This window comes from Leuciscus leuciscus (genome assembly GCF_965113295.1).
Source record: "Leuciscus leuciscus genome assembly, chromosome: 15".
NCBI lineage: Eukaryota > Metazoa > Chordata > Actinopteri > Cypriniformes > Leuciscidae > Leuciscus > Leuciscus leuciscus.
The window spans coordinates 13122755-13138309 of NC_138739.1; the positions used below are offsets into that span (position 1 = coordinate 13122755).

The 15555-nt window shown below is 36.4% G+C and overlaps 1 protein-coding gene across 1 annotated transcript in view; it reads right to left on the reverse strand.

Annotated features, from left to right (window-relative positions):
• LOC309476146 (uncharacterized protein) overlaps positions 1-15555 on the reverse strand; it is a 122742-nt gene that overhangs the window by 68665 nt on the left and 38522 nt on the right. The window lies entirely within an intron of this gene.

Genomic DNA, 15555 nt, shown 5'->3' on the forward strand with positions numbered 1-15555 from the left:
TTTGTTGAAATATATCAGTAGAAAAATTACGTTGTTCCAACATCCAAACAATGCTGATCAATTAACTGTTGAAAAAGTGTTGATGCATGAATAATGATACAACGTTGAAAGATCAACTCTGAATTAAACGTTTGTTAAGTAACATTAATTCAACGTCAAAACAACGTTGAACACTAAATGGTTGAAGTGGTGTTGTTAACTCACTACGGATTCAACATAGAAATAAAAATAAATTTTTGAGTTGTACGTCAAATCAACATTATTTTTTACAACCATGACTTTTAAACATTTTGTTGAAATATATCAGTAGAAAAATAACATTCCAACATCCAAACAATGCTGATCAATTAACTGTTGAAAAAGTGTTGATGCATGAATAATGATACAACGTTGAAAGATCAACTCTGAATTAAATGTTTGTTGAGTAGTGATAAAAGCGCTTTCTAACCTTACATCTTTTTCTTTTTTTTTTTTTTTTTGCATAACACATTTGTTAAAATTTGCCGAAAAAAGAAATTGATCTTGTAATACAAAAATCATTTAGATACAATTCACGTTTTCATAAGGAATAAAAAATAAAATAAAAATAAATACACATCAGCCAATAGAGAATTGAGACGCTTTCTACATCTCCCGGCGTACTTTGAGAGCAACTCCAGTCTGAGGCCCTGTCCCAAATGGCGCACTTCATGCGGACTTTCGGTCTCGTGGACTTGAATTGCGCGTGCTCGCTGAGTCTACGAGTCCGTAGGCCGTCCCATTCAGCATTTTACCGCTCTGAAGTGTGCTCAGCAGCGCCCCCTTTGTACCCTTGAAGCGGTCTTCCACGAAGCCCGCATAGATGCAGGCTCCACGCACTTTAACTACCCAGGAATCCTTGCGAAAGGCCAATCAGACAACAGATGGGAGGAGATTTCACTCACGGATAATTGTTGACATGGCTGAGAAGAAAATATTACGGTTTTTATGACCTAAATGTACATTTTACCAGTTGTTACCTACAGTTTATACAAACATTATGGTCATCGACCAGTGGTTGATGTCTCAAACATAATAATAGCGTGTTTAATAATACGATCGCATTATGATTCATTAAATAAATAGAACCGAATGGCAGGGCTTTACTGAGTCATATGTAAACATAGTATGAATATTGAAACCTGTAAATTGAAAAAAATATGTTTAAATTATGTTTTAAAATTGTAATCTTAGTTCAAATGGAACATTATGTATTATTATGTACAACTGTATACATCATTTAAATAAGCATGATTTATCTATTGTCTAATGCCCAGGTGATATGCATAATATCAAAATATAGAACTGTAAAATTAGGCTGTGTAGTGGACATGCAGATAAGACGTCGGAGCGCAAAAATGTGATTTCTCCTGTCCAACAACAACCAGACCGTTATTTCCGGCATGCCGATCGAGTCTGTCCCAAAAATACCTCTCAATGCGCCCTCGTGGACTCGCGCCAAGGGCCCTATAGGTCTGCACTACATGACGTCACCAAAGTGTGGACTCTGAGGAAGTCCACAAGTCCGGAGTGTGCCATTTGGGACAGGGCCTGATTGATCATTTTGGAATATCGTTCAATACAAGAGATTGATTGGAGGACGGCGGTTGTCCATCACACAACTGTGATTCTATTGGCTCTGACGGTTCCAGACAACACCCGATTGCGCATGCGCGCCGCGAAGTGGGTCTGTGTCGTCATCGTCAGGGAGATTCTGACCTGGACCGGTTCGGAATGAATTTGGGGGTAACAGCTCAAACGGTAAGCAAAGTTTTTAAATAAATATTGTGTGTGCCTGACTCTGGCCCATATATTAATACGTATTGTGTTAATTAATATTGTGTGTATGAGCAGAGACTAGTTTAACCGCGAACCGCCGTTGTGTGCTAGCTAACCGCCAACCGCCGTTCTCTCTCTGTGTGTGTGTGTGTGTGTGTGCGTGCGTGTGTGTGTGTGTGTGTGTGTGTGTGTGTGTGCAGACTATTTTAACCGCGAACCGCTAGTGTTAGGGATTTCTCTGTTGGTCGAACACGGCACATTGACATACTTTCCATCCACAAATTTTAAAAATAAGTTGGAGATTTCACATTCTTCTTCCTTCTCTTTTCCAGAGATTTGGAAGAAAACGACTTGAAAGTCTCCTTCAACGGTGAGTTGTCCTCATACCTAACCCAACCATCTATTTGAATCTGAAAGTAATTTAACCCTTAAAACAAAAACAAAAATCATTTACATTTTTGTAAAATTTAAATACAAGTTGATGTGGAAGATATTATTTAAAAAATGATGAGCATGATTCTTCAAACTAACCTGATTTTTTCACATGAGCACATGTAACACATGTAAGGTTTTTTGATTTATTATGATTACAAGCAAAAATAAATAAAAAATTGCTCCACTGGCAGATTTTTCTATTTATTTTGTGAAAATTTGCATGAAACAAGACGAACATTGTCTAAATACAAGGTACTTTTTAGATGTCTTATTTTAAGTGTATGAGATTTATTTTGAACAGAAAATAGATATTTGACTAGAAATATCATAAATATTCTTGGTAAAATTTAGTTTTTGCAGTGCATTTTTATTGGGCAAATGAAAAAACTTGGATTTTGTGGTGTAGAGCGTACTCAATGCATTATAAAAATAATAATCAATCGCTTCTTTTTTTGGCTAGAATTCCAGAAGAGAGTTCTTCAGCTCCTTGTCGAAATCAAGGATACAATTCATGTTGCCTTTCATCTGCTGGAACAAGTTATGAAGTGAAGCCAGCAAACACTGAAGAAGAGCTTGAAGCTTTAGAGAATCGCTTGGAGAACAAGAATGAGGGAGCAGAACTGGTAAGTTTTACATAATTAATCTTGTAAAGTGCTGGCAAAGTTTCATTATGACAATTGGCTTGTTCACTTTGGTGATCACTACAAACTCCTCGTCCCATCATGTGCCTGCTTTGTGGAGGTCTGGACTCTACTGACCACTTTTTCTGGTTATATTTTTAATTTCTTGTTTCTTGTTCTTTTCAGAGTAAACATCTGAAGACGTTGGGAGGCGTTGATGCTGCAGACCATGTGAAGAAGTCAATGACTGCGTAAGTAACTTTATGTTCCTTTTTTGCATTAGTTTACAGTGATGTTCACTGTCATATACTGTCATGCACTCCCCCCACACACCCACTTACTCGCTCTCTGCTACATTTTCATAATGAACTTGATTGCAATATAATATTCTAATATAAATCTGTTTTACCATGGCAGAACTATGACAAATAAAATGATGGCCATAATGAGCCTCAGAGGAAGAAGTGGGAAGGTTGCCTTCATGAAGACCCGTCTCTACAAGATAATCTGTGGTGAGTTTGCTTTAACATAGTAGTTTTGTAACAGTGTTTTAAATAATTGAATATAGTAAGCAGAATAATAATTCATAAGAAAAGAAGAAATCATTTTAGTTGGAGGACTCTACAGAGCATGCTCTAATATTATATATAATACTCCATTCTGGGCTCTAGACTAACTTCTCTACTGGCAGCACTGGTTACTACCAACTGCCTTTTGTTGCTTGCCCAAGCACATGATTATCAATGACCTTGCACATTGATAAATACTAATTTATATACTTGAAACATTGGCAATTCCACAAAAGTTGATATTTGCAAAATATTTTAATTTGAGAGGTTAACGTTTGCTAATACTGATCTGTTTTTTCCCCCCTCATCAGACACTGTCTTGAGCTCATTTGATACAACTACAACAAAAGTAGACGAATACATGGCCAAATACTTGAAATATGCACCAGAGAGGATAGGTGGTGGTAGCAGAAAGAAGTAACGAGAAGGGAAGATTTAACCAGCCGTGTTCAATGTTGCCCAATGTTTGGGCCGTTTTTCTAAGGGTTAAAGTTCGACATGTGTAAAATGATGTTGTGTGAAATGTTGGCACACTTGCAGCCATGCAATAAAGCATGTTTCTTACGTCAGTGAAATGTCTTTATTAATCTTCTTCCTGGTCTTGCTTTGACCAATTGGCTTCTTCCTAGCTGACTGTGCGTGTCCGCAAACTTAGTGTTTATGTATCCATTTCAAGGTGTTTGGTGTTATTGTTGAACACATCAATACTTTAGTGAAAACAGTTTAACAAAATAAACTATGTTGAAAAGCAGGACTTTATAGTGACGTTGAAATTTCAACGTTGATTGAATTTGCAAAATCTAAACCAAAATCAATATTGATTCAATGTTGGCGAATTCACGTTGGAATGACGTTGCTATTTCAACGTTGATTAGATTTGCAAAATCTAAACCAAAATCAATATTGATTCAATGTTGGCGAATTCACCTATGTTGAGAAACGTGATGTTGGAATGACGTTGCTATTTCAACGTTGATTAGATTGACGTTGGAATGACGTTGCTATTTCAACGTTGATTAGATTTGCAAAATCTAAACAAAATCCAACGGTTATCCAACACTGACACCTGACGTTGATTCAACGCTGACTCTACGTTAAAATGCCAGCTGGGAATGTGAGTGTGCACACCGACGCGAAAAACGCCACGCGTAAAAGCGTCATTTTTAAAAAAACGCCTCGGGTTCGTTTTTTTGGTTTGACGCGCCGCGTCAAAAACTATCCGACCAATGAGATTGGCGCTTTTGCTCACGTGTCTGGAGCTTCTGAAGTTACAGTAAAACACAACTTTGGGGCGCTCAAACACAAAACGGTCTTGCCGAGCACACATACAGGCGAAGAAGATAGCGTACACTGCTGGGAAGAAATAAGACGAGGAAGATGCAAGGCAAGATGAATGTAGAGCTGCTGGCCTCGTTGGTGTCGGAACATAAAGAACTATATGACAAACGCGACTACAAAAATCTTGATAAAAGAGAACTGTTATGGAGTGGTATTGCAGAGCAAATGGGCCTTGATGGTGAGTTTTATTTTACTTAATTGTCTTTCATGTACATAGGCTTGTAACTTTTTCCCACGAACGTTTGACAATCGCGCCATCTAATGTCAGGGAATGAATTTGCATGTTCACTCGGCTCATCGTCAGCGAAAATCGCTTGGGTGTGAACACAAAAAACGCGTTGAAAAACGCTGGCGAATAACGCGCGCGAAATTCGTCCCGGTGTGAACAGGCCTTAAGGATCTCAACTCCTCATAAGTCTTGGTCTTGTCTTGGTTTCAACTCACAATGGTCTTGGTCTTGACCTGGTCTTAACTAACATGAATGCTTCAAATCAACAGTGATCAAGTGGGCAAATATAATTGAGTTGTTTTGGTGACAGAAAGTCAATGAGTTGATTTTAAAATCTGTTGATTTTTTTTTTTTTTTTGTTTGTTTTTTTGTGAACTCTCACCTGTGAAACAAACAAAGAAAAACAAAAAAAACATTTGACCAATAAGATCATACTGTCACCAACTGACCTATTGGCTCAATACAAAGAACAAAATGCTCAAACTAGTTTCTGCACCTTTAGTTTCATATGAGCAGTGGAAAAGAAGCCATTTATCATTACACACACTTAGCACATACATTCATTAATAGACACACTCATAAGCACAAACTATTCATCAACAAATAAGATCAAATCATGTTTATTGTCCTTGTTTTATTTTGACTCACATTTACAGCACATTTAGGCCTAGATAAACTTTCATTCTTCTCGCTGAATGGGAAAACTGCATGCCTGAATAGACAACAATAATACAAATAATCACTTTTAATGTATACCTTATAATGTTACAGATTTAGCACAGTGGTGTTGGGGAATTTACAGTTAACGGCTCAAGGACCAGATATGATGAATGCAGTCAATTAAAGACAAGAGTCAGAATTATAATAAATCGCAGAAGGAGTTCATAGGCCGCTCTGGCGTACAGTCTCAGAACAACATCAATTATACTCTTACACATGTCACTAACACGTCATCATGTCAGGTTGAATGAATCTGATTGGCTAAGAAATAGATAAACCGTTCATTTCCACAAATGGACTGAGGCAGAAGCATCTCTTCATCAATGATACGGCTGACACCCTGAGGTGTCCCGCAGAGCTCACACAACTGCTTTATCTAGGTGCCAGCTTGTCATTTCATCTTGTGTTCACCTCACCAAAAGTGCCAGTTGTCCACCAATACTAATCTGTAACAAATAATACTGGTGCGCACACACAGCTTCATCATGGTTGAAATTGGACGAGCTTGAACTATAAACAGAACAGTTTCCAAAAACATCCAGATAACATGTTCTTAGAGGTGCAGACAACATTCACCACTATTCACCAAAAGTAAAATAAATGATTTAAGAAGTCATTTAAATAATTTATGTAAGAAAGAAAAAATACTGATTATTGATTACTAACTTGATTATAAATCACTCAAAAGAATATATATATACATTGAAGCGGCTATGGATTCCGGAATCTGACCCTTCAGTTCATATGAAGATGAAAGTCTTTCTCAGCTATGTAATTCTGTTTGAAATCACAATGATATAATAATCAGTGTCAAAACTACAAGCCTACAGGGTTTGCTGCTTTTTCTGACTCATTTAAAAACTGACTGATCGTCTCATTTTTAAGCTTTCGCTTCTCTAATACGGCTAATGGATCTGAATCGCACATGTTCAGTCACAGCCAGAAGATCTCTGTTCCTGTAAACGCTGAGACGGCTCATTCTGTGACAATCAAAGCTTTCTGTTTACAGCTGACAGTGGCATATAGGGTTAAATCAGACAATGTATCAAGAAATACAGTCCTGTTTTGTTATTATAATTGTGAAATCAATTTAAAGTACTTGGCAACATTTGATTCAATCTTTCAAAGGTCAAATTAATCTTACAGTGTTCATTTTGAGAGTCTGATGGAGTTTGTAGGCTACTATCTGTCATGTTCAATGTGATAAAACAGTTTCAACACTTTAAGATTTGCCCGTTCAAACTCAGCTTTCTCATTGTTTGAACAGTGGCAAACTCATGGGCAAACTACAGGAACATCCTTTGACTGTCTAAGCATGTGCAGCTGAAGAGATTCTTATTCTTATCTTAGATTTAATACAATTAATAATTCAATAATACAATACAAAATGCAATAGGATGCAAGTTCCTTACTTTTCTATATTCAGTGCTACGCAGTGACAAAGTAAACATTGCAAGCGGCATTCACAGTTGTTTTGATTGTGAAAACAGAATATGGAGCTTATAATATGACAATATGATTTGAATTTGAATTGTGTTAATTACCACATAAAATTCTAATTTGTTAGATTACACTTGTAAATAATTCAGATTTACACAATTAAAATTAAAATAATATTGTCATATTATAAGCTCCATAGTAGAATGTCTTAAAATGTCAGTAAAAGCTCTTTTCATGTCACAATATTATATTGTGTCATGTTTATCAAAATAAAACTGATTAAAACACATAGACCCCACTTCATTGATAGTATAGGCTTATGTTGAACTCTACTCTTGTACAAAAAGACATTGTATTAAACCGTACAAAAAGTATTGAATGAATGTCGTTTTTTAACTTAAAAGAGGAGTGATAATCGTATTTAAAGGGATAGTTCACCCCATCATATCACAAATGTCATACCTGAACGTATCTGGCAGAGTCCTCTGATGTCCAGATGTTGAGATTGATTTCTGATGGGATTGTTCAGCACACAGCTGTAGGTGTTTTTATGATATTCCACCTCCAGAGGTAGAGAGAGACTGATGCTGAGATCACACACACTGATGCTGGACAATACACTGATTCCTTTGTACCAGGAGAGAGTCGCATCACACACATTCAACACTGAACACAGCAATGAACAATTTGAGTTGGATGGTGAAGGATTTTGTGCATATCTGGTGATGACAGGAATGTGCAGAAGAGCTGAATAACACAAAAAAATAAAGAGACACCAAAATAAAGTCAGAGTAAGTGCCAGTGTTTTATTGTGAGTTTATAAACAAAGAATTATAAGAAAATGAAACGCAAAAAAAAAACGCACTTCTGAGAATTAAAGTCGTAATTGTGAGATATGTCATAATTGTGAAATACAGTTTAAAGTCACAATTTTAAGATGTCACAAGTATTAGAAGTAAAGTTGGCACTGTGAAATATATATTAGCTTATATAAGGTGCCACACTAAAAAAGGTTGTTTTTTTTGTTTGTTTTTTTTTTCATGGAGAAATGGGATACAGTATTTGGGTATTTCCCATATTTGAACCACCATTTGCCTGAACAGAGAAGTGATGAGTTTTGCATTGTGAACTTCCTCATTGAAAGGATTTTTTATTTCCCTCACATTATGATTAAGTCTAGTAAAAACTCTTTGATTCACCCTTCATCAGTTGAAGCTTTCATTCTGGACTGAGAATAAAAAAGAGAGAAAAGTTTGACCAACATGAAAAGCAACCAGCCAAAGATAGCTCTGATTTTAAATGACATTTAGGAATGTAGATTAAGCAATACCACAATAACAGACCAAGTGGAAGATTTGCCATAGATGACATGTCAGGGACAAAGTACAGACTCCTTAAAAGGGACATGCGATGATGGGAAAAATAGGAGATGGGAGGAAAAAATATATTTCAGCGCTTTTGCATTCTCTTGCAAAAGTTTTGCGAGAGTATGCAAAGTTTTTGTGAGCGAATGCAAAGTTTATCAGGGTATTGCAAAACTTTTGCGAAAGAAAGAAAAAGCATTAAAAATAAATAAATGTTTTCCTCCCATCTCATGTTTTTAAATATTTTAAAATAAAATAATGCACCATATATGATAAAAAAAAAATCAATTACTTACTTGTAATCAAGTAATTTTTGTTTTCATTTTATTCAAAGCAACTTTACAGAAGTCATGTCATAATGCCTTATCCTTGGCAAATCATCTTTTGCACTGTTCCCTTAAAGGCAGGGTAGGTAGGTTTTTTCTAAAAAAAAAAAAAACATTCCAAATTTGTTTAAACTGTCTTTATATACCAATACATAATTAAAATGTAAGTACTCTGAAAAAGAGAGTATAAAAATCGAGTGTCTGTAGACCTCTCACGACTGTTGTAAACACAGCTCATTATTTCCATTCACTCCACCCCCTCCCTTCTGAGCTCCTTCCAAAGCCACGCCCCCAAAACACATGACCGCGCGACGCCAAACGCTCAGGCTCAGCTGGAAGACGCATTTATTACCTGAGACGAGTGGAGAGGAAGGAGCGCAGTGCATGCAGTGACATCATGTCAGAATCACATGTAATAAACCTAACTTTATCACTATAAATATAAACAAATAAGATGGCTTTTAGTAGCCTACTCACTATCAAGCTAGCATATCGATACTGGTAAAGTTTAAAATATATTTTGTTTGATTCGGTAACGAGCTATATTTATAAGGCAAAGCTAAAAACAGGCTGCATTGATACACGTTTTTCCATTACCATCAGTTACACTGTGATGAAGGTGAATTTCGTGTAAGATTCATAACATATACGGTGTTTTGCATGTAAGAGTTTACATGATGAAAACATTGTTGACTCTGATGAGGACTAACGTTACTCCGGTGACAGGTACCGCATCGTCGGTTCGAGGACAGGTCCGAGTGCGGGCAACCAGGGTCCGAGGAAGTAGTTTTTGCCTTGTTTGCCTTCGCTGACTGCATATGCAGATGCTTTGAATTTTGAATGCTCTTTCTCTGCCATAATTTTACTCTTCGTAGGTTCCGCGCCTCTCTTGCACTCCTCAAATCAAACGGGTGCGCGCGCATATGGGCAGATCTTGTAGCAGCAATGGTGGTAGCCATGGTTGCGAGAGTGAGTGACAGTCGCCCAAACCAATCAATTGTTTCGTCCCGAATGGAAATAATGAGCTGTGTTTATTGCAGATTAAAAGGTCTACAGTCACTCGATTTTTATACTCTCTTTTTCAGAGCACTTACATTTTAATTATGTATTGGTATATAAAGACAGTTTAAACAAATTTGAACCTACCCTACCTTTAAGTTTAATTTGTGGCTCAATTTACCCACCAGCCCATATTTTACCCCATATCTTAACATATTATATTATGATAATTTAATAATCCTACTTGAAATACGAATATGGCAAGAGGTAAATCAAATGTACATACAGTATAATGCTCTGCTTACCATAGACGGTGACAATGAAATTCTTGTTCGAGACCTTGTTTTCAACAACGATTTCGATTTTATAAAGTCCAGCATGTTCTGTGCTGGTGTTTGTGATGATCAGAGATCCAGTCTGATAGTCCAGCTTCAGTCTGTCTCTGAATCTCTCATCGGCACCATCGAGAAAGGTCTCATTGTGAACTCTGTTGATTTTAGCGATGTGAGTGTCTTGCTGTCCAAACGTTCACACTATCACACGAACATCAGTGTGAAGAGTGACAGAATCTCCCTCCATCACTGATACTGTCTCTGTTTCACCGGCCTCAACACCAAACACACCTGGAGAACAAGCGCAGGAAAAGATTCACAGTCACAACTGATGATGCTTTACTAAAACAGTAACTAAAAGAAACAAACCTTTACACCTTACCAGCTAAGTACAATATCCACAGACATGTGTGATGCATTTTCTTCAAGAACTTGCAACCTGCTAACCCTTCACGAGTCTAAAGAGGTAAAGACTTATTTGAAATGAACCCTGAAACTGTTTCTTGCTGAGATGAGATACAGTTCCTTGTTTAGCGGTAAGTATAGAGAGACTGTGAAGTCAGTAGGCCTACTCTGGTGTGTAGCATTTTACAGTATAAATCAAACAATATCCTTTTTTGTTGTCAACTATCTTTTCAATGGCCTTGTATCTTATTATTATTTTATATTTTTTGATACAATGTCAAGTTTAGAAGTAGCCTACTGAACTTTAAATGTGTACCTTTCAAACTTTTAGTACATTGAATGAATGAAGGTTTATTCGGTTACAAAACATAAAACAAAATGTATATAGGCCTACAGCAAATTCGTTACAAACAAGGAGGGTAACCGAAAAGGTGTAGGCTGAAGCCGAGGCTTATTACGCCTACCCTATTTACAGAACAACATCAACCCATCAAAAATTAAGCATAAACAATATACATATATATATACACATATATATATATATATATATATATATATATATATATATATATACATACACACATACATATATACACATACTGTATATATACTAATATACATACATATATACATACATTCATACACACATCTTTTTTTTAAGCAATTACAAATGTTTGTTTGTTGCTTGTGTTGTATCAATTTATGCACAACAATTATACATAAACTTATCTTAGACAATTTTTCTTAAGCACCCATGTATGTGTCAAAAATTAAGATTTTAAACTGTTTTTTAAAGTAATAAATGGAATTGCTCCTCTTAAGTTCATCGATGAGACCATTCCACAAGTCGACCCCTTTTACCGAAATGGTGTTCATTTTAAAGTTTGTTCTGACCATTTGTTTTTTAAACATGTTCTCTCCTCTTAAAATATATTTCTGTTCCCTGTTTTCAAACAAACATAGTATATTTTCAGGCAATATTTTCCTATTGACTTTGAACATAAAGGTCAAGTCTTCAAGTGACTAGACCGGAAAATTTTATTGCTTTAAGTTTGCAGAATATTGCGTTTGTCGGTTCATGATACGGTGAATGATTGACTATCCTTATGGCTTTTTTTTGTAAAATAAAAATAGGTTTTGTGTTTGTGGTGTGCATGCCCCCATATTTCAACACAGTAAGAAATGTATGGAACAAATAGAGAACAATACAGAATATACAAAGTAGGCGTAATTAGAAAATACTTGGTTTTATGTAATATGGCTATTATTTTGGACAGTTTTGATTGAACATGAGCGATGTGTGGTTTCCAGGATAATTTATGGTCTAATATTATTCCAAGAAATTTGTTTTCATGCACCCTTTCTAGTACCACATCATCAATCTTTAAGCTCATGCTGGTTTTAGTTTGTCGATTACTGAATATAATATATTTGGTTTTACTTAGATTAAAGAATAGTTTATTTCGGTCAAACCATTGCTTGATTCTGGATAGTTCTCTAGTCACATCAGTAATTAGTTGGTGAAGATTATCCCCAGATACATACAGTGTTGTGTCATCTGCGAATAAAACACATTTTAACAAATCGGATACCTTACAGATGTCAACTTAGGACCAATCAAAGAACCCTGAGGCACCACACAAGTTACTTTACGCATTTCTGATTGATGATCATTAAAATGTACATACAATGTACATACATTGAATAGTCCCATGACGACACATTGACTTACTGAAGTCCTATTAGTTTTGTTCCAAACTTTATTAAAAAACATTAACAGGCCATGCATGGATACAAGCTTTGTCTAATGCTGATTGCATGTTGAATACTCAAAGGAAGTTAAATGGAAAATATACTGATCTGTGAACAGGTTTTGCCTTCCTCTGCCCTCATGAGTACAATGACAGAAACTACAAGCAAGAACACTAGATAGAGATTGGAAACCAACAGCATATTATTGTTACGAAACTGCTCCGAGACTCGAAGGTAGAGGATCCAAATGCAGCTTTATTAGGGTTAATACACGTAATCCAAGAAACAGGCAATGGTCGAAACACAGGTAAGCAGTCCAAACAAACAAATAAACAAACAAACAAACAAACAAAACAGGCAGGGGTCAGAGGCAAAAGAGTTATCCAGAGAACAGGCAAGAAATCCAAAAAACCAAGAGACATGAAAACCAGGGAAAACGCTCAGAAGTGCAGTGCAACAACATACAAAACTTCACCCTGAGTGAAGGGGTGAACCAGGCTTATATGGGGTGAACTAAACAAGAATATGAGATACAGGTGAATGTGATAATGAGTGCTGATGAGTCCAGGCAGAGAATGATGGGAGATGTAGTCTGCGAGTGAATAATATGTCTGAGTCTGGTGTGGTTACAATTATAGACCTATGTTATAAATATTACATTTCTGTTTTGACTTGAAAATGAGCATTACTGTAAAACAGTAAAATAACATTTGTGCATAACCTAAATGATATTCAACGAACATTCGTTGTTTTGTGATAACCGGCCTATATCTGTTCAAAATTCCTCAACAGTGAGTCGACACTTTTTTTGCTATCCGTGACGGCACTCCCAGCAAACACAGAACGTTGGCACAACGTAGCCAACCTTCTAACAACGTTTTAACAACATGGCCAAAAGGTTGCTATAACTACGTTGTGTGGTGAAGTTGTTACAGCGTTGTCACAATGTTGACATTAAACCATCGTTCAGGGCCATTGCTTAAGGTTGTGCCTAGGGTGTCTTGACAACCACTGGACTACATAATGTAGCCTACTCGTCACTGCCCTGAAGCGGGAAAATCAGCCTTTTAAATTCCAACCACCTGTTGTTGGGCTCATTGTGTTCTCATTCATCATCGAGCAAGGATACGTGAGTATTGCGTTTAGCCTAACAGTTACCTCAGCTATCAAACACAACCTACAGCTTTAATTTCTAATGTGATTAATGAAGCATCGCTCGCACTGTTTAGTTTTTCGTTAGATTTTTCCGCTATTTAGTCTCATTCGTTTCTTTTCTCCTCTGGATTTGTGGATATGTTTCCCCGGTGACACCTGCTCGGCTACTATCTGCCATACAGACCCGGTTTTGTTCATTAAATGTTCTGATCTGCCTTTGCTTTTCATGTTTTATTTATTATACTTAAAATAAATGTGTATTCGTTTATTTATTTATTTTATTTTTATTTTTTTTTTTTTACAAATGTATGACTTTTGGAAGTGCAATTTGATTATATGCAATTTTAATAAAGTTGAATTAACGAAACCTTCTGTCATTTTTACTCTTTAAAGTGTAGGCTACACTTGCAGGTGTTGATAGCCCCATTAAATAATATAGATAAACAATAAATGATAAAAAGGATATAATTATCTAACAAAATACACCATATAAAAATATTGTCAGAACGTCGTCTCTCAGTTGCTGAATGTCGCGCAACAACGTTGCTACAGCCCTGTCACGTCTTACAATTCTACGTTGTTACAATGTTGCGAGCACGTATACAGCAACGTTGCCATAGCAGAAATGCAACGTGCCAGAGACGTTGCCACAACGTAAATGTGTTTGCTGGGCTGTCACTGTCACTCGTCGTTTGTAGCTCGTTTATACGACAGAAACGCCACGGCACGGTCGATCACCTCATCAAGTCGAGTCATGGTTATGATCTAGGATTCTAAAACAATATGAAGAAACTGTCATTGCTCTTTTCTTTCGCATTATTTTTTCAAGGTAAGTCATCGGTTCGTCATTCTTTCGGTTTCACATTCAGACCTATGTTCTTATACGTAAAATGTCACATATTAGTCTACAACAGATACGGGGAAATACGAATTTCACCGTCGCTGTAATTTTAATGAATCGGAACATTTTCATGTAAGGAAGATAATTTGCAAAGAATAAGAAAAGCTAAATCATTGCTTTTGTCTGTTCTGCAGTAGCCTAATCCAGGGGGCGGGGTTGTCGATCGTGGCTTTTGGCGTCGGATATCCACACCAACAGTTATAACCAGGGTGCGATTTGTGAAAAAAACAGAGGGGGGGATGTTTTGAAACATTTTTATTCATAAAAATAAATCATGAGAACAAGAACTTCATTCACTGCATTTGCTGCTCTGGACCCTTTTCATTGTTCCCAGCTAGCTAACAAGAGTTTTCGTGCTGAAAAATTACATACTATTACAAATATTTGTACTTGGTGACATTCTGAAAAGCCGTACATGGATCAAAGCTAATGGACAGGATCAGATAAATCAGAGTTTAGATTCTCTGCCCGAGCCCGAATTTGACCCGACCCGACCCGGGCCCTTGATCCAGCACTTGTGTTACAAAATGCAACACGTCACGTGTCATGCTCCTCCACTCGCACGCATCACACCGGCCCGGGATAATAATCTTTAAAAATATTTATTTTGTTTAAAAAATATTCTATATTCTAAAACCTTGTTGAATTAAATTAGAGTTGTAGCCTACTAGGGCTACTCCTCCTAGGCCATCCAAAGTTCATCCAAAGTTCATTTTCTGTGTTCATAATTTTTCACGTTTTATTTTTATTTTATTTTATTTATTTTTTACGTTTCTTCTTTCAGATCCATTTGCGATCCATTTCATTCTGAATAAACAAACAAGGCAGTTTACATGATTTGTCCTTGTTGCATTATTCATTATGATAATAATTAATAAATGCACGCACAATATCCGTGAACTTGATAAATGTTGCAGATATGTTTTACTATGCACAAACAAATGCCTTTCAACTTATGTGTGCAAAATTCAGAAGCAGTAAATGAATGTGCAGCAATTTGTACAAATAGAGTGTCTGTATAGGCCTACTATATGTGTTGTAGCCATTAAATAAGCTCATTTAGTTTCATATTTGTTAAAATATTATTGTTATTTTTTTCCATCTATGTTGATTTATGAAAAGTGAACAGCAGCACGAGTAAGATAGGATGTGCAGTATATATCGGGAGACTTG